Below are 21,244 nucleotides of genomic sequence, written 5' to 3' on the forward strand. Positions count from 1 at the left end.
CCATATCTCACAAGGGGCTCACTGTCTTAATCTCCATTTTACAGATGAGTTAAGTGAGACAAAGAGAAGTTAAGTGGCTTGCCCAAAGTCACACAGCAGACAACTGGCAGAGCCAGAATTAGAACCCAGGTTCTCTAGTTCCCAGGCCCATGCTCTTTCCACTAGGCTATGCTGCTTCTTAATATCATGATTTAGGTTTTCTCACCTTTTGGGTCACTCAATAGTATGGACAACCTTGAACCTTCAGCAATTTCACCTTGTTGAGTTGAGCAATGCCATAAGTCCACAGTGGGATGGAATAGGTAGGCTATCATTCATTCAATCATATTTATTGAGTGCTTACTGTGTGCAGAGCACTGTACTAAGCGCTTGGGAAGTACAAGTTGGCAACATATAGGACGGTCCCTACCCAACAAGGGGCTCAAAGTCTAGAAGGGGGAGACAGACAACAAAACAAAACATGTAGACAGGTGTAGTCGTCAGAACAAATAGAATTAAAGCTAAATACACAAAACAACATCTTCCTTCCCGTTGAACAAATGAGGAAGGCTTTGAAGCATCTCTTTGGGCATAATTCACAGTTTTGTACCACAGTTTCCTCCATTAAGCTGGACATATGATGGAGGACGGTTAGCCTGCAAATTCCAGGGCCTAAATGAGCCTTCTTTTTTTTTCCAGAACAACTAAGACAAGATGCAGTTAGAATGTGGGAAACACGTTCATCAGGTGACCACCTTAGCAGGAAATGCTCATGAAACACAAAGTGACTGGTGGTCTGAAAACACCCTCGCTCTCACTTTGCTTAGTGCCAAAATTCTTGTTAACACTAAGGACCTATCACCCCTGTTATTTAATGATACTAGGGAAGCCACTGATGGCTCTGCCCAATTCTGGATAAGAAGACACATGTGATATCACATTCATTCATTCAATCATACTTATCGAGCACTTACTGTGCTTGGGAGAGTACAATCCAACAACAGATACAGTCCCCTGTCCCTAATGAGCCTGCATGCATTGTGCTGAGTCTGCGCCATAATGTAAAGGCATCATGTAAGCCGTTTTGCTGAAATATGCAGATTTTATGTAATCCTAGATCGTTTTCATAGTATTTATTAAGCACTTTCTATATGCCAGGCACTGGTAAGCTCCGGGGTAGGTACAAGCTAATCAAGTTGGACACAGTCCCTGTCCCACGTGGGGCTCAGAGTCTAAATCCCCATTTTACAGTTGAGAATACTGAGGCAAAGAGAAGTTAAATGATTCATTCAAGGTCACCCAGCAGGCAAGTAGCAGACCTGGGTGTAGAACCCAGGTCCTCTGACTCCAGGACTGTGCTATTTCTAAAGTATCTGGTTCTGTATCTAGAGAATCACCATGGCCTAGTGGATACAGCATGGGACTAGGAATCAGAAGAACCAGGATTCTAGTCCCCGCTCTGCCACTTGTCAGCTATGTGACTTTAGGCAAGTCACTTAACTTCTCTGTGCCACAGATACCTCATCTGTAAAATTGGGATTAAGACTGTGAGCCCCATGTGGGACAGGGACTGCGTCCAACCTGATTACCTTGCATCTACTCTAGGGCTTAGAACTGTGCCTGGCACTCAGTAAGTGCTCAACAAATACCATAAAAAAAGGGGCAGCTGTGTTCACATTCCTTGTGGCCAGGGGGACTCGGTCTCCCCCTGCTAGATGCCCAGGTAAAGAGACGCAGGCAAGTGGCCTTTTCTAGGCCTTGTTAAGCACTGACTCTGTGCCAAGCACAGTTCTAAGCACTGGGATAGATACAAAGTATACAAAGTAATCCATTCCTTTGCCTCCGCTTATCCCCTCCCCATCTCTCCTCCTGATCCTCGGACTCCTGTGGTAGGGGACAGGTATCTCCCTGGGGTTGATGTTTTCTTGTTCCCCTTTGTCTGCGAGTAACAGGATGCTTTGTCTGGAAATGAACAGGTCACCAACCCTAGGGCCTTTTTGAACTATATGGGGCCATGGTAAGCATCTGGCCACCACCATAGCCCCCTTCACCATCCCTGCCGTCATCCCAGTGACTGGCTCATGGCCTCAAGCTCCTGCATTGCACAGGGACTCCATTCAGCTGTTCTCCTGAGCAGAGGCCGAGGTCAGAGTACTGGCAGCAGCGGCTACAAAGGTGCCAAGTCCATGGGTGCCAATTTCGTACGTTTATAAAAAATAAATAGGAAAATCACCCCTTGGGTTGAGGGGGGTCCTGCTCACTCCTCTGTAAACAGCAGCAGCGACTTGAGATTCTCTAAGAAGACACTGAGGGCTTGCTGTGAGATTAAGTGCCTTTTAACTAGATGCAGCTGTGAAAACCCACTCTGCATACACGCTGGATGGCCACGGTGTACCAGGGCCATTTCTCCGCGTGGTCAGACAGTCAAGAATGCTCCTACCGCAGACTGGCCGGGCCTCTCTTCCACGTTCCTGGAAGGACATTGCTTCGGAGCACCCTCAGAGAGCTGACCTAGAAAATGCAGGAAGAGGGATGGTCTGGAGTCACTGGCAACTTGGCAAATGTGCCGCCTACCAAAGGTGCCAGGAATCTGGCCACCTTTACATTTCCGGCCTCAATGGACTAAATCTGACTTTCTCCTTCTCTGCAGGACCTCAGGTTTTACTATGGTGAGTGCCAACCCGCTTGATTTCATGCCAGGGCCACTATTCTTCATGCCCTGACAGCTGGGCTGCTTTTCTTTCTGGACATGTTGCAAGAAAATTTTTTTTTTCTGGGTGTCATCCATTTACTGGTGGCTCTCAGGGCAGGCATGGATCATGAAGAAGCTTAATGTGAAGCTACAGCTGGTGGTTATTTTGTCATGCCTTCCTGTTTTAATTCTACTAATTAGTTTTCACGGAGGAGCAGTGATGAATCATATTGCTGCATAGATACAACATAATCTCTGGTTATTAAAAGGGCCTTAAGGAGTTGCACCAATTAAGAGACGCATCATGGCCTGTTGGAAAAAGCATGGGCCTGGGAATCAGGGGACCTGGGTTTTGAATCCGGCTCTGCCGTGTGACCTTAGGCAAGTCATTTGAATTCTCTGTGCCCTAGTTTCCTTGCCTGTAAAATGGGAGCGAATTATCTGTTTTCCCTCTCCCTTAATTTGTGAGCTCCATGTGGGCTCCTACCTAATTATCTTGTATCTACCATAGTGCTTGGCACATAGTAATAATAATAATAATGATAGCATTTATTAAGTGCTTACTATATCGCTGTTCTAAGAGCTGGGGAGGATACTATTGTTATAAACATCATAAGTAATGAAACCACAGCATTCTCACCATTCCCTGCTCCTCCTCCTCCTACAATCAGCACTTTCCCAGAACTAAACAAACCCTTTAACTAATTTTGTTCATTTCAATATTTTTTAAGTTTTAAAAATTCTTTATTCTTTCCTAGCCCTCCTCATCTAAGTCTTTGGATGGCTGATGACAGCACTTAAAGAATCCCAGTCACCCCTTTGCTTAACTATTAAAATAAAAAAAACAAAAATTTCAAAATAAAAAGCGAGTTTGTACTTATCTGTTGAAATGGACTAGTGTTTGTACAACTGTCCATTCCTGAAGACACTCATTAATTTTTTGTTGAGAAACTAAGAAGACAAATGCTTTCATTAACTTGGGCACAAACTACAAACCTAACATGCCTTGGGCTGCATTACAGAAGTGTCATAAGGACACATCCAAAGAGGTATTTTACAAACATTCACAGAACCTATGTAATTACTGGGTGTTTAGAAAGAAAAATACTGGGAATAAATACTGTACCACAGCAGAACTGGATAGGGGACAGAATCAATCATTCATATTTATTGAGGGCTTACTATGTGCAGAGCACTGTAATAAGTGTTTGGGAGAACACAATGCAACAGAATTAGCTAACACATTCCCTGCCCATAATGAGTTTACAGTCTAGATACAGGGCAGAAGCAAATAGTCTAGGAAAAAAACGGGAAAATGGCCACTCTATTAAATCCCCCTAATTCTGTTCCTGATCACCCTTTTAACCCCCATGAGAAGTGCACTTTCTGGATGCTTCTGAGAACTGTATTACTCGCAGACAACAGGAAGAGTATCTCAGGCGAAGGCCCAGGTTAAGATAGAGGTGTTTATAGCCAATTTCACTCAGGAGGGACTTTCCATTCCCTTCATCTCATGTCAGTCAGCTTAAAAAATGTGTTTGCACAGTTTCTCTCTCTTCTCACTCCTCATTTTAATCCCCTCCTGCACTCTCTCCCTCCATCCTCCTCACACATATGCTGTTCAGTTGGATCATTCACAGGAGCTGAGCCAAAATGAAGAAGCTCTGGGAATACACTCCATTTCAACTGCTGCAGGAAAAGAACAGTTTTAATGGTCATCGGTCATGGAATCCTTTATAAACTAACAGGTTCCCCTAAACAAATTGTGGCGGTCATTGGTTATGGAATCCTTTATAAACTAACAGGTTCCACTAAACTCAAATTGTGGTGGTCGCTGGTCATAGAATCCTTTATAAACAGGTTCCCCTAAACTCAAATTGTGGGGACACTCGAAGATAGATCTTCAAAAACACTGATAGTTTCCGGAGAAATTAGGCCGTAGAGAGTAGATAGCACTAGAAAATCATGACCTCATCTTTCAGAACTATTTATTTCTAATAATAACAAATAGTGGCATTTGTTAAGTGCTTACTGTGTGCCAAGCACTGTACTAAGCACTGGGGTAGTTGCAAGATAATCAGGTTAATCAGGTCCTAAATGGGGCTTACAGTCTAAGGAAAAGGGAGTACGGATACGAATCCCCATTTTGCAGATGAGGTAACTGAGGTACAGAGAAGTTAAAAGATAGTATAAGGTCACAGACCAGGTAAGTGGCAGAGCTGGGATTAGAACGCAATGTCTTCTGACCTCCAGGCCCATGCTTTTTCCACTAGGCAACACTGCTTTCCAAAATTGTAAAGCCAAAGGAATGAACTTCTTTGGAGTGGAAGAATAGCTCATGTGATCCATTTGGGGCAGAAGCAAATAACTGAGGATTTGTGCTGTTATTATTTTAGGGGGTAAGTGTTCTAGAGTGCTGACTCCTATGATTTCAGTTCTTAAATGTGGCTGCTATAAAAAAGCAACAGCTCTGAGCAATAGTTGCCAGCCTTGGGTGTCTCTCTTATTTCAAACACTTCCAAACCACGTATGTCTGATACCATACTGGGCACCAATAAAGTTACATGTGATACTGTACTCCACTGCTTCTTCCTACCTGTAATTTAGTATGTCTTCCACACTAGATTGTAGCTCCTTAAGGGCAGGGATCGTGTCTACTATCTCTACTGTACTCTCTCAAGGGCTTAGTACAGTGCTTTGCACAGAGTAAGATCTCAATAAATACTACTGAAGGACTGGGATTGCTTTTACTTTATGTTCCAGTAGATGACGGGTTGTCATCTCTCAATTTTTCTTTTACTTCTCTATTTTTCCCCCTCAGGAAAAAGAAAATATGTAGCTCCACAGATTCAGAAAGCAGGCATGTAAAAGCAATTGAAACTTTCTGGATTGTGCACTCACCTCCCTTCATGTTATGAAACCCCACAGTTCCCTGGATCAATGCCCTCAATTCACTTGGAGACTTTGTAAGCAGGGGCTTTAAAGATGCTGACTCTCTACTTGCCCAGCAAGAGACAGATTGGAGTCTTAAAGAACGAAAGAGTCCTCATTAGGATTGCCCAGAGCTGTTTGTGTCAAACGGGAGACCAACTTATGTTTGTTGATTCTGCCGATGTAGAGAGGCACTCTCCCAAAGCAGTGCCAAAGTGTTCACTGTTCTTGACTTCATGGAAACAATTTTGTTGACTTTGATCTTTCTTCCTCAAATAACCAGCTTCAGGGATTCTACACTTTTTTCACCTTTGAGCCCAGGCCTCTAAATTTAGTCCCTGTCCGGAATTTGGACATTTTGCTCATCATTGTATGGAAATTAAGGACATTCTTCTTCTGAGCCCCTTCCCATTTGTCAGGCCACTGATCTTAATCCCCAGAATATTTACCTTTAAGTTCAGAATGTCTTCTTGAAAGACTGAACTCCTCTAGTCAATATATTATCAATGGTATTTTTTAAGTGCTTACTCTGTGCAGGGCACTGTATTAAGCGCTTGGGAAGGTACAATACAACAGAGTTGCCAGACACATTCCTTGCCCATAACGAACCTACAAACAAGTGGGGAAGATAGACTAATGTATGGTACTATTATACACTTCTCCCCTAAAATTTATCTAAACCCTTCTTAAATGCTATTGGTAGACTGTGAGAGATGCCATCTTGGATCATAACATCATATTAATGAGCACAATCAGGCAAAGGTAAAAAAGGAATGCTTTTTATCTCAAACTGTCCAATATCTTTCCAGACAGACTAAAAAGAGGGGAGAGCAGGTATTGAATTCTCATTTTATGGATGAGGAAACTGAGGCACAGAGAGGCTACTTGGACTGTGTGCCTCATGTGGGGCAGGGATGTACCTGACTTGATTATTTTGTATCTACTGTAATGCTTAGTAATAATAATAATAATAAGGACGGCATTTATTAAGTGCTTACTATGTGCAAAGCACTGTTCTAAGCGCTGGGGGGATACAAGGTGATGATGTTGTCCTACGTGGTGCTCACATTCTTCATCCCCATTTTACAGATGAGGGAACTGAGGCCCAGAGAAGTGAAGTGACTTGCCCAAAGTCACACAGCTGACAAGTGGCAGAGCCGGGATTTGAACCCCTGACCTCTGACTCCAAAGCCCAGGCTCTTTTCCACTGAGCCACACTAGTACAAAGCTTGGCACACTGTAGGCACTTAACAAATACCACAATTATTGAGTAAATGGGCCAAGGTCACAAAGCAGGTTAATGGCAAAGCCAGGAGTAGAACCCAGGTCTCCTGACTCCTAGCACATGCTCTTTCCACCAAACCACGCTGACAAAGTACTGTCCTCTACCCCCAAGGTTAGGTTGCTTTCCAAAAGATGGCTGGGTGATTATTTTATACCCAAATATCAGTGATTAATTTGCCCTGGGGGAAAAGCTGGAGTACAGAAAAACAGCCCCTCTTCCAGAGCAGGCTCATTCTTCTGCTATTTGGAATGCTCACCACTGTGGGAGCAGGGATTTGAGGGGCAAAAGCTTAATCCTACCCAGCCTCATCTCCCAACCAGCTCCTTGCTGGCTCTGGATTCAGGGTGAAACACTAAGTCCTTGACTCATCTCTCACAGCCACGGACCATTCCTACCTCCTGCCTCAGGGCTCTTCCCAAAGAGGTGCTGGGGCTCTCCCTAAAGGTTCTGGGGTTCCATTCCAGCACAGATTCCGATGCTGGCAGTCTAATCCCTGGGATATACTCCAACAAGCCCTGACACAAAGGCAAGGGCTGCCAAAAATGTGGGTTTTTTTCCTTCAGATGAAGTTCAGTGCTAAAAACTAAACCTATACAGGGGACGGAAGTAGAGTTTAAAAAATCTCTTAATCTGAGCCAGGAATGCTGATCTGTAATAACTAAATCTTTGATGCTTGAAAATCTCCATAATCCTCAGTTCCTCATCAATACAGTGACATGCAGAAAAAGAATTCTGGGGCCTTTAACACTGACAACTGATTTTGCTAGCTGTAAAATCCCCATAGGATTCATGAAAGAAATGGTGGTTCAATGGACTATTCAACATCCACATTTATAGAGTTCATTTTGGAGTCTCTAGCCAATCTAGGATTCCTTTGTTCTGTGGAAACTGGTCCTTCACAAATGCCAAGTGGGATGTGATGTCTGTAGAAGAGTGGGCTGACTCTCCTAGACCTGTAGGGAATCATAAATCACACACTGCCGGGGGGGTCATTAAAAATTAGGAAACAAGCAACTGCAAACCAGGGGTGTTTCTTGTTAAACACACTCAGGTTTACGGAGAAATCCATGCTGCAGGGATGTGACGATGTACCATTTTGGTCCACTCCCTGTCTGCTTTGATCTCCTCACATTTCTCACCAGTCCAGTCAGACATCTTGTGAGCGGAGAAGCCCTGTCTTCCCACCCTGAGAGACACTTCATCTCAGAGTTGAGCGATGAAGGACCATGCTTCCAGGCAAACTCTGGCCTCAGATGGCCCTTGACCATGGGGCAAACAGAAGAGAAAGGGAGAGAAAGAGAGTGGGAAGTAGGGAGAAAGGAAAGAGAATGGGAGAGGAATAAAACAGGAAGGAGGGGAAACAGTGAAGAAGAGTCACAGATGCTTCCTCTTCCTCCTTCACTGATACTGCCATCCTCCACTGTCTCTTGGTGGTGATGGTAGGCAGTGGCAGGTGACTGGCCGCATCTACTATTGACTCCCCTGAAGAGGAGGAAGAGGATAAACAGGCCTGATAACCTTTTCCTCAATAGTTTTCCTCCTCTTTGTTGCCCTGCTGTTGCCATTGTCACTCTGAGTAGGTACAGGTTATGCAGCTCATACTTAGGCCCGCAAGGAATCCACAGAAGCCGAGATCCAAATCAAAGCTATCCACAGCCAAATGACCTTGGTTACATAAGTGATCTAGTCTGAGGTTCAGAAAGGGGATGCCTGATTCCATAGAGAGTCACTGGTCAACTAAGTGCTTTGCCCTTGTAAATCTTTGATTTGATGAAGGAAGGAGAAAGCAGATTTACTTTGGCATGTTTGAAAACATTTCAAGTATGCAACCTAGGCTTTTATTTCTCAAAATAGGACTAATATGGAAATGCTAGGCTCTGAGAGACCCCTACGGAAGTTCCGAACATTACTCTCAGTATCATTCTTCTTCACAGGCTAAAGTTATTCACAGCTAAGGAATAAAACATTCTAGCAATGTATTTGTTAAGGGTTACGCCAGCCCGGGAATTTTGGAGCTTCAATGGGAACAGAAAGTTCAATGATGGGGCCACTGGGCCTGGCTGGTGTGCAAGATGTAATTCCTATGTTTAATTGGCTAGTCATAACAAATGACTCATTTCCAGGTCCAGACTACCCTAGAGTGTAGCTAGGCATTTGCCCAGAGGCCTGTGGGCTAAGCTGCCTGTTTCACACTTTTCCAGGAGGGGACTGATGGAGGAGCCACGGCACCTTTCTGCCTGCTCTTGAACCCACTCCTCTGTCCTGGAAACCCTGCCCATTCCAGGAATTTTCCTGGTTTGCTGGGTGGAGGTTGTCTGACCCTGATTTTCACTCCTGCCATATCTGAATGATGGCATTCCCGCACAACTCTGTAGCCTCAGTCACCGGGGCTGGGAGACAAACAAACAGAAAGAAACAGTTAAAAAAAATTGACGGGGTTTAAAATTAGTCATAGGACTGATTCAAAGGAATCAGTAGGCAAACCAACACTTCATTTGGTTTGCATAACCAAAGTGAGCAGATTATCAAGCAGTTGCCCAGTGAATGTGGCTAGACTAGAAACTGAATAAACTGAGTAGAAAAAGAGTACCCTCACTTTAGTTGGAATGATCCAGGATGGTTGAATTCCCTTGTTTTTGGCCCTCTACATAGCCAGTGTAGACATATCTGGCACCTGAACTTTTATCTCAGTTGTAAATTTTCCTTCTTCATTCACCTTCCTTCTGCTTTACACTCCGATTCATCCAATACTCTAGCCTGACTAGGAGGAAGATGCTTATTCTTTCATTTCAGCCTCAGAATCCTCTGGTCCTCCTTACTGTAGTTGCTAGTACTGTTGATGGAAGGGGAGACTAGGTGAAGTAAGTCTCCCTGCTAAACCACAGATACGAGGTATTATGACATCAAAGATTGCACTTCCTTATCTGCCACCTTATTTCCTGTGCTTCCTTAATTCCTGGAAGTTTTCTCTTCCATCTATTTCTGCACTTGATGTGGAGAAACTGTGTGTCTGTTGTTTTTCTTCTCCTTTCACTCTTCATATTTTTCTCTTCCCTTTCCCAGCCCACCAGTCATTTTCTACACAGCTTTCCATATAACTCTGATCTCACTATTCCCAGTATCCCATTTTAATTTGATGAGTTTATGGAGCAAGAGGCTCCATGTTCAGTTTCAGATTAATTGGAGAAACAAAGGAGACAGGTCACAATGTGAATTTGTTTCCCAGACTGAACACAAAGTCTTCTCCCAATTGATTATGGGTTGTTGTTTATTTCTAAAATAGTTGCATCTGACTGAATTTTAGACTGAAGTTTGGATAGAAACTAACTATAAAACACAACAATTACCCCATCCAAGCACTGCACTGAAATGTTAATACTCAGTCCCTGTGCTAGTTACCACAGATTTAGAGGAAGCAGATGTGTTTATTTTCGCTATATTGATTATTGTCACTAGATGGGAACATTGGTTTGGATACAACAAGAACTGAACTCATCCCTTATTTAAAAATGATCTCTTTGAGGGTTGAAACAATTTAATTAACTTTTTTCCTTTCATTTTTGTGTGTCTTTGGCATTTTCTGGTTTTAGCCAAGAGAGACAGTACTGAAATGTCATTAAAAAAAGTTGATTTTGCAGTATTCTCTGCCCTTGGGACAGGAAATTCCAAAAATTCTGCAAGCAAGATGGTTCTTATGAAATTTTTAGTGTAATTTTTATATTGAAAGAGACTGAATATGTTCATATCAGTATCCAAGCTCTGGACATCTCTCTGCCTGGCCCTCCAATCCTTTTGACTTTCTCTCATACTATACCCTCCTTTTCATTTTGAAGAATTACTTCAAGATCAAATAATGACAGTAATTGAGTCTGTGCTGATTTTGCATTAGAAACTCAATATGAATGTGAAAGATTAAATCGAGGACACTTGAGAAGTAACTGATTCCAATAATAATACCACTGTTACGATGAAGATGCTGAGCAAGTGATTTTTCAGTGACATTAAAGAGGCTGTGATTGTTTCTCATCTCAGAAAAGTTAGGCCCTAGTTGTCAGATCCCAAAAAGCTACCTTAAGATTTCAGAACTTTCTGGTTTACATCTTGAATCCATTACTGTTTCAACTCTGAAATGGATAGTACTTAACAAGGAGCACATATAACAGGTGCTGTACTTAGATAAATACAGAATTCATGCTCCCTTTAGACCATTGCAAAGGAGCATGATCTACTGGAGAGAACATAAGCCTGGGAGCCAGCAGACCTGGGTTCTAATCTCAGCTCTGCTACTCTCTTGCAGTATAACCTTGGATAAGTCATTTAACATTTCTGTGCCTCAGTTTCCATCTCGGTAAAATAGGGATTCAATACCTGTTTTCCCTTCCCCTTAGGCCCTGTGTGGGACAGGGGCTGTGTCCAAACTGCTTATATTGTTTCCAGTGGTTTGTGCTATGCTTAGCACAGAATAAATGCTTAACCAATACTATTATCACTATAATTGTTGTTGTTGTTATTATTATTGTTGTTATACCACTTTGTACTGCTAAATAATTAGTCGACTGCTTTGGCTCCTTCAAGTATATGCCTCTCTCTCGGTGATATATCGCTTATATTATCACATATGTATTTATATATATATATATATATATATATATATATATATATATATATATATATTATATAGCTTAGTACAGTGCCTGGCACATAGTAAGCTCTTAAATACCATAATTTTGTATATATATATACATACACATACATATATATACTATACTATATATATATATATATATATATACTAGTGCTTAGAACAGTGCTTGGCACATAGTAAGTGCTTAATAAATGCCGTTATTATTATTATACTATATATATAGTCTACAACAAATTTTGCGGGCAGGGAATGTGACATAGTTATATTGTATTTTCCTAAGTGCTTAGGACAGTGCTCTGCACACAGTAAGTGCTCAATATATACAATTGATTGATTGATATAACCACCTATTTAGGCAACAGAGTGGTAACAAGTCATTACCACCCTGTTGCTCAAATAGGTGACAGTGTTTGACACTGTGTTACAGGAACTGGTGACTCCAGAATTTCCACCTGCATTCTTTGTAACCCTAAAAAAGCACATTTGGGAGACGGTAGGGAGGAGATTGCTGCTTTCTGGTTGTCTTTTTATAATATAATTTAAGATTCATTCTTAGTGACTTTTCTCCCAGAGCCGCCACCCTGTGGGGAAAATCTCTGAGTGGAACCTTATTCCATTAGAGTAATTAACTTAGAACTAATTTTTTTTTTAAAGTGAGGAAAGTCATTTCCTGATATTCCTTCATCTCCCTGCCTGATTTTCCCTCCACCAAGGTTGAAAGGGTGAGGAAGGGGCTCAGGTTACTGCTTCTCTAGAGATGGATTGTGCCAGACCTATTGAGGCTAGGATTGTGACTTGGATGTTATAGCGCTGTCACTGTGTGTTGAGAGTGCTATGGAAACCAGAGGGGAACAATGAAGGCATGAGTAAAACATTTATTCAAGAGGGTGTGTGGGTTGTTGGAAAGGTCAAGAAATACAAGTTGGCAATATTTGGACATACCGTCTACTCAAAAGAGGATGAGATTGCCTACAGAAAAAGATGAGGTAAGGGTGTGCTCCAGGGGAAGGGTCAAATGGAAGGCAAAAGTGGAGTTGGCCAGACAAAGTTGAGATGTGGCCTGGAACACAGCCAAGTGGGCAATGTGAAGAGTAAGCCATCATAAAAGCCAATGGGACAGAAAGGACCACCCGTGCTGATCCTAGATGGCCAAAGCATCACTAGAGGGGGAAAAGCATCTCCCTGAAAGAAAAGGGTATATTACACCTGCAACTTGTTGCTGAATATATTGCTGTTCAACAGAATTGTTTTATGCTGCACTTCTTAATTAAGAAAAAGAACCAACTCAGGAACAGAAATGGGTCTTTGTGGACTCACTCAACTCTTTTGGAGCCTTCTGAAGTATGTTTAAATAACATTTTTTTGTGTTTATCTATATATCTGTAAGAAAAGCTTTTGCATCTATTTCCTGGCTGAATTACAGACCACTGGCATCAACTTACGCCTTCCCAGACTGAGCCCCCTCCTTTCTCTCCCCCTCATCCCCCTGCCTTACCTCTTTCCCCTCCCCACAGCACCTGTATGTATGTATTACTCTATTTATTTATTCTATTTGTACATATTTATTCTATTTATTTTATTTTGTTAATATGTTTTGTTTTGTTCTCTGTCTCCCCCTTCTAGACTGTGAGCCCACTGTTGGGTAAGGACTGTCTCTATTTGTAGCAGGGTTTTTTTAAAGTGGTATTTGTTAAGCACTTCCTATGCGAGAGGCACTGTACTAAGCACTGGGGTAGATAAAAGTTAATCAGGTTGGACACAGTCCAAAATGGTCTTAATCCCCATTTTACAGATGAGGTAATTGAGGCACAGAGAAGTTAAGTGACTTGCCCAAGGTCACACAGTAGATAAGTGGTAGAGCCAAGATTATTCATTCATTCAATCATATTTATTGAGCTGCAGAGCACTGTACTTAGCGCTTACAGAAGCAGCCTGGCTCAGTGGAAAGAGCCCAGACTTTGGAGTCAGAGGTCATGGGTTCAAATCCCGGGTCTGCCAATTGTCAGCTGTGTGACTTTGGGCAAGTCACTTAACTTCTCTGTGCCTCAGTTACCTCAACTGTAAAATGGGGATTAATACTGCGAGCCCCCTGTGGGACAACCTGATCACCTTGTAACCTCCCCAGTGCTTAGAACAGTGCTTTGCACATAGTAAACGCTTAATAAATGCCATCATTATTATTATGATTATTATTGGAAAGTACAATTCGGCAACAATCTCTGTCCCCCAGGTCCTTCTGACACCCAGAACTGTGCTCTTTCCACTAGGCCATGCTGCTTCTCAATCATGAGTCTACACACCCAATTTATACAAACTCCTGAAGCCCAAGAAGCTATACATTTCAGGTCAAAGTCAGTGGAAATCATATATTCCAGTTCAAAGCCTCTATCCTCTTGAAATATTCACTTAATTCGAATCAAAGTATATTTTGGGTATTGAATTACCCAGGTGACCCCCTCTAGACTGTGAGTTGCTTGTGAGCAGGGAATGTGTATGTTTGATGTTGTATTGTACTCTCCCAAGCACTTAGTACAGTGCTCTGCACACAGTAAGCACTCAATAAACACGATTGAATGAACTTGCTTGTGCAGGTTAAGTCCAGACAACACACACACACACACACACACACACACACACACACACACACACACACGATCAATAAATTAGGCTTAAATGAGATCCTTTTAAATACAAAAATGAAATACCACATTCAATTTTAGAAAGGGACAGGTCTTAGCTTTTCCATTCAAATTCCTATTGAAGTATATACTGCTAAGCAGCTGATGAAGCTGCTATTCCAGGCTTTTTCATATCCTCAGAAGAATCTCAGAGATACTGAGGGATGCTACTATCCCCAAGTGGCAGATCTTGGAGCTGAAGCCAAAAATGATTTTGATTCCTAAATCTCCCAGTGCTAACCATGACGGTGAGAGCCCTGTAGACTAGCCACGCAGTTGAACTCTGAGGGCTAATTAGCAGGATTTTCCCCAGTGAGTCAGAAAAAGTCATTTCCACTAACCTCCAGGATTCTTCCCTGAGGGCCCCTTTCCTGGTTGTGAGGGACAACAATGAATGAATTTGCCCTTTCACTGTTGTGTGGAGAATCGTTGCCTGCTCTATGGTTGAAAGCTTGGACTGGTCACATTTCCAATGCACCAACTAATGGAAGCACCACCATGAAACCAACGAAAAAAACCGTCGGGAAGGTGCTGTTCTTTCTCTCCAGTTGTTCTCTTTCTTAACTGCATTCCAGAGCACCAATTTAGAGAGTCCTTGGAACCTGGCTAAATAATTCCTCTCTCCCGAAGTGCCACACATATCAAAGATTTATTTACCTGGTTGTAAGCCTCCTTGTGTCTCACATGAAGATCACACCCACTTTTTCCTGGCAAAGCAGGGACATTGACTATTGAAAACAACAAATAGTGACCTGGGGAGTGGTAACCTGAACTCTGTTTTAGTGGGCAGATTTTGGGTGAGGTAAGGGAAGAAGGAGGAATCCCACATCTTTCAGTGTATTTTTAATTTCAAGCTACTTCTAGTGGAATTTTCTTTAGGAACCTTCTCTGAGCAGTGATTCCATGGGACAATTCCCAAGAAGCAAATTTGAATTTGCAAAAGCACGCAGAAAGCCACCTCCAACCTTTCCTCTCACCTTGTCCTGAGAAGCAGTGCAGCCTAGTGGAAAGAGCACAGGCCCGAGAGTCGGAGGACCTGGGAGTCTAATCCCTGCTCCACCATGTGACCTTGAGCAAGTCACAACTTCTTGGTGCCTCAGTTTCCTCATTTGTAGAATGGGGATTCAATAACTGTACTCCCTCCTATTTAGACTGTGAGCCCCACGTGGGACCTGATTATCTTTTGACTACCCCAGTGCTTAGTACAGTGCTTAGCACAGAGTAAGTGCTTAACAACTGTTATTATTGTTGCTGTCCCTTTGCCACCAGGATAAAAAATCTCCAGGGACTTCCTTTGGAGACTTCAAGTAATTTCAGAACAAGAGGGTAAGCATTTTCTGAAAACTAACATTTTCTAAAGCTAACCAAAAGATGTTGAAAGGGGGACGGATTTTAAAAAATTCACTATTCAATTGGCACAAGGAGTACAAACCATCTGCTCCAGGTGATGAATTTCAGGGATTTTTTCTCAGGGATGATCCTTTTCTGTCTAATAGTACTTCACAATCCATGAAATCTCCCTGCAGAAGAGCTACTTGCCCATGAAGTTTATCCCTTTTTCTCCTTTTCTTTTTTTAATGACATTTGTTAAGCACTTACTATGTGCCAGGCACTGTACTAAGTGCTGGAGTGCATACAAGCAAATCGGGTTGGACACAGTACCTGTCCCATGTGGGGCTCACAGTCTTAATCCCCATTTTGCAGATGAGGTGACTGAGGCACAGAGAAGTTAAGTGACTTGCCCAAGGTCACATAGCAAACAAGTGGTGGAGCTAGGATTAGAACACAGGTCCTTTTGGTATTTGCTACCTGTTGGACTTTTCTAAATTCCTCCCCCTCTCAACTTCTTTTGTTTCATCTTTAGCAAACATTAGCTTTAGAAAATGACCACCTTCTTGCTCTGAAATCACTCAAAATCTCCAGAGGATTTCACTGGAGATTTCTTATCCATCCTGCTCCATTACTGATTTTATTTTTAAATGGCATTTTTAAAATTAACTTACTATGTGCCAGGCACTGTACTAAGCACTGGGGTAGAGACAAGCTTCTCAGATTGGACACAGTCTAAGGACTCACAGTCTTAATCCCCATTTTACATATGAGGTAATGGAGGCACAGAGAAGTGAAGAGAGCTGGCCAAGGTCACACAGCAGATAAATGGCAGAGCCAGAAATAGCACCCAGGTCCTTTGACTTCCAGACCAGCAATCTTTCCACTTGAGCAGGCTGCTTCTCACCCTCCCCAACTCACGGACTATTTCCCATCTGCTTTGCGATGCCAAACTCTCGGCTCGAATTCACTTTGGCTTCTTTTTTGACTTCTAGGACAGATGATTCCACGTGACTGCCAAGTGGGAGTAATAGGAAAAATGTAAATGCAAGTCATCCTGCTGTCTTTGTAGCATTTAGTCATAAAGCTAAGCTCTCCATATAGATCCTCCAATTCCCAAACAACCTGTACAGTCTGATTTTAACTCTGCTGGCACACTCTCAGAACTGGTTCCAACACTTCTACTGTTGCACAGATGTCTGTTTTTATTGCTTCTTTGTAAATTTCCACAGCTCTATGTCAGAGAAATGTTAGCCAAAAGAATATGTAAAGGGTATCGGAGGAAGAGTCAGAGGCTCTATGTTTTTAGAGAAGTCCCTTCCCAGCTCTGGTTTCCCTTCGTACAAAATGAGGTAAACTTGGCACCGGGTAGCATGCTGCAGGAATGAAATAATAATAATAATTGTAGTATTTGTTAAACACTTGCTATGTGGAAGCACTTAGTACAGTGCTCTGCACACAGTAAGTGCTCAATAAATGATTGAATGAATGGATGCAAGCACTGTACTAAGCACTGGGGTAGGTACAAGATAATCAAGTCCCACATGGGGCTCACTCTAAGTAGGAGGGAGAACAGGTTTTGATTCCCCATTTTGCAGATGAGGGAACTGAGGTAACAGAAGTTCCAGGATTAGAACCCACAGCCTTTGACTTCGAGACCCATGTTTTCGGTTAGACGTAGTTACCCTTTAAATGGAATTTTGCTTACCTGATAGAATCTTTCTTTTTTTCCTCCAGAAAATCAAAACCCTTATGGGGTGAGTCCTATTGTTGCTCATCTGTTGGGGAGATTAGAACCCTTGACCCCCAGGTTACGTAGCTTTGGCTGGCTGGGCTGGTCTCCTGGTGTTACTCATCTCAAATATCTAACAAGACCTAAGAGATTCCCCTCATGTTTTTAAACCCGAATCATGTTTTTAGACCCATCTGCTCTTCAAAGCTTCCCTGCCACTCCCAAGTCCCATCCTCCTTCCTACCCCTCCCATCAATAGAAAAGCAGTGTGGCTCAATGGAAAGAGCATGAGCTTGGGAGTCAGAAGTCATGGGGTCTAATCCCAGCTTCGCCACTTAGCTGTGCAACTTTGGGCAAGTCACTTCACTTCTCTGTGCCTCAGTTACCTCATCTGTAAAATGGGGATTAAGACGGTGAGCCCCACATGGGACAACCTGATTACCTTGTATTCATTCATTCAATCGTATTTATTGAGCACTTACTGTGTGCAGAGCACTGTACTAAGAACTTGAGAAGTACAAGTTGGCAACTGGTATCTACCCCAGTGCTTAGAACAGTGCTTGGCACATAGTAAGCACTTAACAAATACTATTATTATTATTATTATTATTATTATTATTATTATTATTATTATTATCATTATCAATAGCCTACCTTCCATTTTGCCTCCAGCTCTAAATGAAAAGGAGAACAACACATCAACAGCTGATCTAGAAGAGAATGCCAAAGGTGTGGGGGGTGCTCCATTAATTCAATCGTATTTATTGAGCACTTACTGTGTGGAGAGCACTGTACTAAGCGCTCCATTCTCAGTGGCATCAGTGAGAACTGAAAAATATGTGCATTCCTCCCTTGCTTCCTCTTCTTTTTTTCCCCACCCTATCAGTGTCCCATAGACTATAAGCTCTTTGTGGGCAGGGAATATGTCTGTTCATTGCTATATTGTACTCTCCCAAGAGCTTAAAAACAGTGCTCTGTACACAGTAAGCGCTCAATAAACATGATTGAATTAATTCAGCCTTCAAAGATGAGCTTGGCCAGACCTAGATAAGAAAATTTTCCAGGTCTCTCTGCTGACCAGATCCCTAAAGCACCTGGAAATAGTAACTGACCCTTTCTTGGCAGCATCACAATTTAATAAGAAGCTTTATTACACATGTCAATGATCAGGGAATTGTGTCTATAAATATGCCGGTTCACCCTACTCCCTCTCCTAACTAGAAATGAGCTGTACTTATAATCCTAGCTGGACCCACTAGGATACCATAAACATCATCTAATTAAAGTCCGATGTTAGTGGAATTGCTAATGGGAGCATCTTGGATGATTATGCTGAACTGCAGGGGACAGACGCAGTGCAAACCTGGGGTTCAAATGGAATATTTATAAAAGATTGGTAACTTTCCTATTACTGTAGGTTAATGAGTCCCAGTCTGGGCAGTTCTCATTGAAGGACATACACATATTCAGCAGACTATCAGATTGCCTCTCACCAAGGACAACGATGAGCTCACCAGATTTGTGCTAGCTAATTTTCCTTTTGATTAATCCTGAAAGTCAATCAATACCCTTTGTAAGACTGATACTTTCTAACTAAAGTGGCGAGTGTGTTTTGGTCTTCTTTTTAAGAGCTACGTTGAGGGGCTGATTGAAAGGGCCCCTTGCCATGTGTTTATCAATTTACAGACTCATAAAAGGGATGGAAAGGCTGAATGTGGAAATTCTGTTTACTAAATCCCTTTACTTCTGTTACTTCATCCCTTTATGATGAAGGGGTACATATTGCAGATTGAAAGCAGCATTTTTAAAACAAGCTAGAGCAAAAACTGTTAAGTGGATAGTAAATATATGGAATTCATGGCCCCTGGAAAAATATTAGCTGAATGTATCAGTGGGTTTAAATGGGCTTGAGATTCATAGCTGAATAGTTGGTAATAGATTACTGGAAAGACAGTTACATATTTAGAGGAAAAAGATTGGGACAATTGCCAAGGAGGATGACTCTCACACTCTTCCATTTATGCACTAGACTGTAAATTTCACTAAATTGCAAACTCCTTGAGGGCAGGGCTCATGTTTACCAGTTCTACCGTATTATCCTCTCCTAAGTTCTTAGTACAGTTCTTTGCCCAAAGCAAGCGCTCAATTCATTCATTTATATTTATTGAGCACTTACTGTGCGCAGAGCACTGTACTAAGTGCTTGGGAAGTACAAGTTGGCAACATATAGAGACGGTCCCTACCCAAAAACGGGCTCACAGTCTAGAAGACAGGCTCCACTGATTGATTATCTGATCACCACTATTAAAGGCATAAACACTGGGTTGGAAAGACATTTGTCTGATTCAGAAATGACATTTCTAATATTCTTTCAAAGTTTCTTGGAAAAACATGACTGTTGATCTCTGGGATTTGTTGGCCTACATTGCAGTCAGACTATAATGTTTTAAAATCTAAGAATTTCCAAGAGATGGGAACATCTTTTGACCTGGGACATTGATGGTTTAAACTGTTCCTTTCACATAATTGATTGACTCTAGCTCTGCTTGTACCTAATATCTCCGATTGTCTTCACCTGCCCTTCATATTTTTATGGTATTTGTAAAGGGCTTACTATGTGCCAGACACTGTGCTAAGCATTGGGGTAGATTCAAGCTAATCAGGTTGGACCTAGTCCAGGTCCCACATGGGGTTCACAGTTTCAATCTCCATTTTACGGATGAGGTAACAGTCACAGAGAACTGATGTGACTTTCCAAAGTCACACAGCAGACAAGTGGCTGAGGTGGGATTAGAACCCACATCCTTCTGACTCCCAAACCTGTCCTCAATCCACTAGGTCACACTGCATCTCAGCCTCTGATATCCTGAAACTGTTAAAGTGAAGAACTCTTGGTCTTTGTGGTCCCCAAACTTCTTTTTCATTTTCCTCGGTGGGGAAAATCCACAGGGAAAGTCTCCAAGAATCAGAATTTCACAAAAAAAACAACTAAAAGCAAAAAAGCTGCTCTCCACTCTTCAGAATTCATCTGGAAGGTGTAGGCAGATATTGTCGTGGCCCCAAACAACCCATGTTGCCCAACAATCCAACTTCTTTTCTAAGTGAATACTGGAAGAGGTAAAAGCCCTTCATTGCTTTTGTATAACATGTACCAATCACCCCTGAAAAATTAGGGATAGGGGCCCAGATTTCAGTCAATCAGTCATTGATTTATTGAGCGCTTATTGTGTGCAGAGCACACTACTAAGTGTTGGAGAGTACAATATAACAATAAACATACAAATGTCCTGCCCACAATGAGCTTACAGTCTAGAGGGGGAGACAGACATTAATATAAATTAATTACAGATAAATAAATACTAAATACATTTCATTCATACATTTGTCTATTTAGATTGTGAATGAACAATAGAGGAGAAATGTACTTGTTCTGCACTTCGTTGGGGGAACACTGAATAGAAATATTCACCCAACACTTTAAGGAGTAGCCTCTTAAAGCCGCTTAAATTCTAGGTGCTTCGATGTCCTCATCTGTAAAGTGGGGATAAAATACCTGTTTTCCTTCCCCGTTAGATTGTGAGCCCCCATGTGGGACAGGGACTGTGTCCATTTGGCTTATCAAATATCTAACCAGTGCTGAGGCCACTGCTTGGCATTAAGTGCTTATTTAAATACCACAGATCTTATTATTATTAATTCAACTTGGGAATCCTGCTTAATGGCTCCTGCACACGCCTCTCCCATTAACTCTACAAGGAGAAGTGGATGACAAAAGGCCACCTGACCCTGATCCCCACTAAACTGCTGCTTCCTCTCTACCAGGGCAGTTCATTTCTTGAAATACTGGGGTTAGTAGCCTGGGGAATTTCCCATCCCCTGCTAGAAGTCCTGCCTGAGGCTGGCAGATGAAGAGATGATTCCAGAAGAGAGCTGTCAATCAATCAATAAATCAGTGGTAGTTATTGAGCCCTAA

The sequence above is a fragment of the Tachyglossus aculeatus genome, chromosome 24 (genome assembly GCF_015852505.1).
Source record: "Tachyglossus aculeatus isolate mTacAcu1 chromosome 24, mTacAcu1.pri, whole genome shotgun sequence".
NCBI lineage: Eukaryota > Metazoa > Chordata > Mammalia > Monotremata > Tachyglossidae > Tachyglossus > Tachyglossus aculeatus.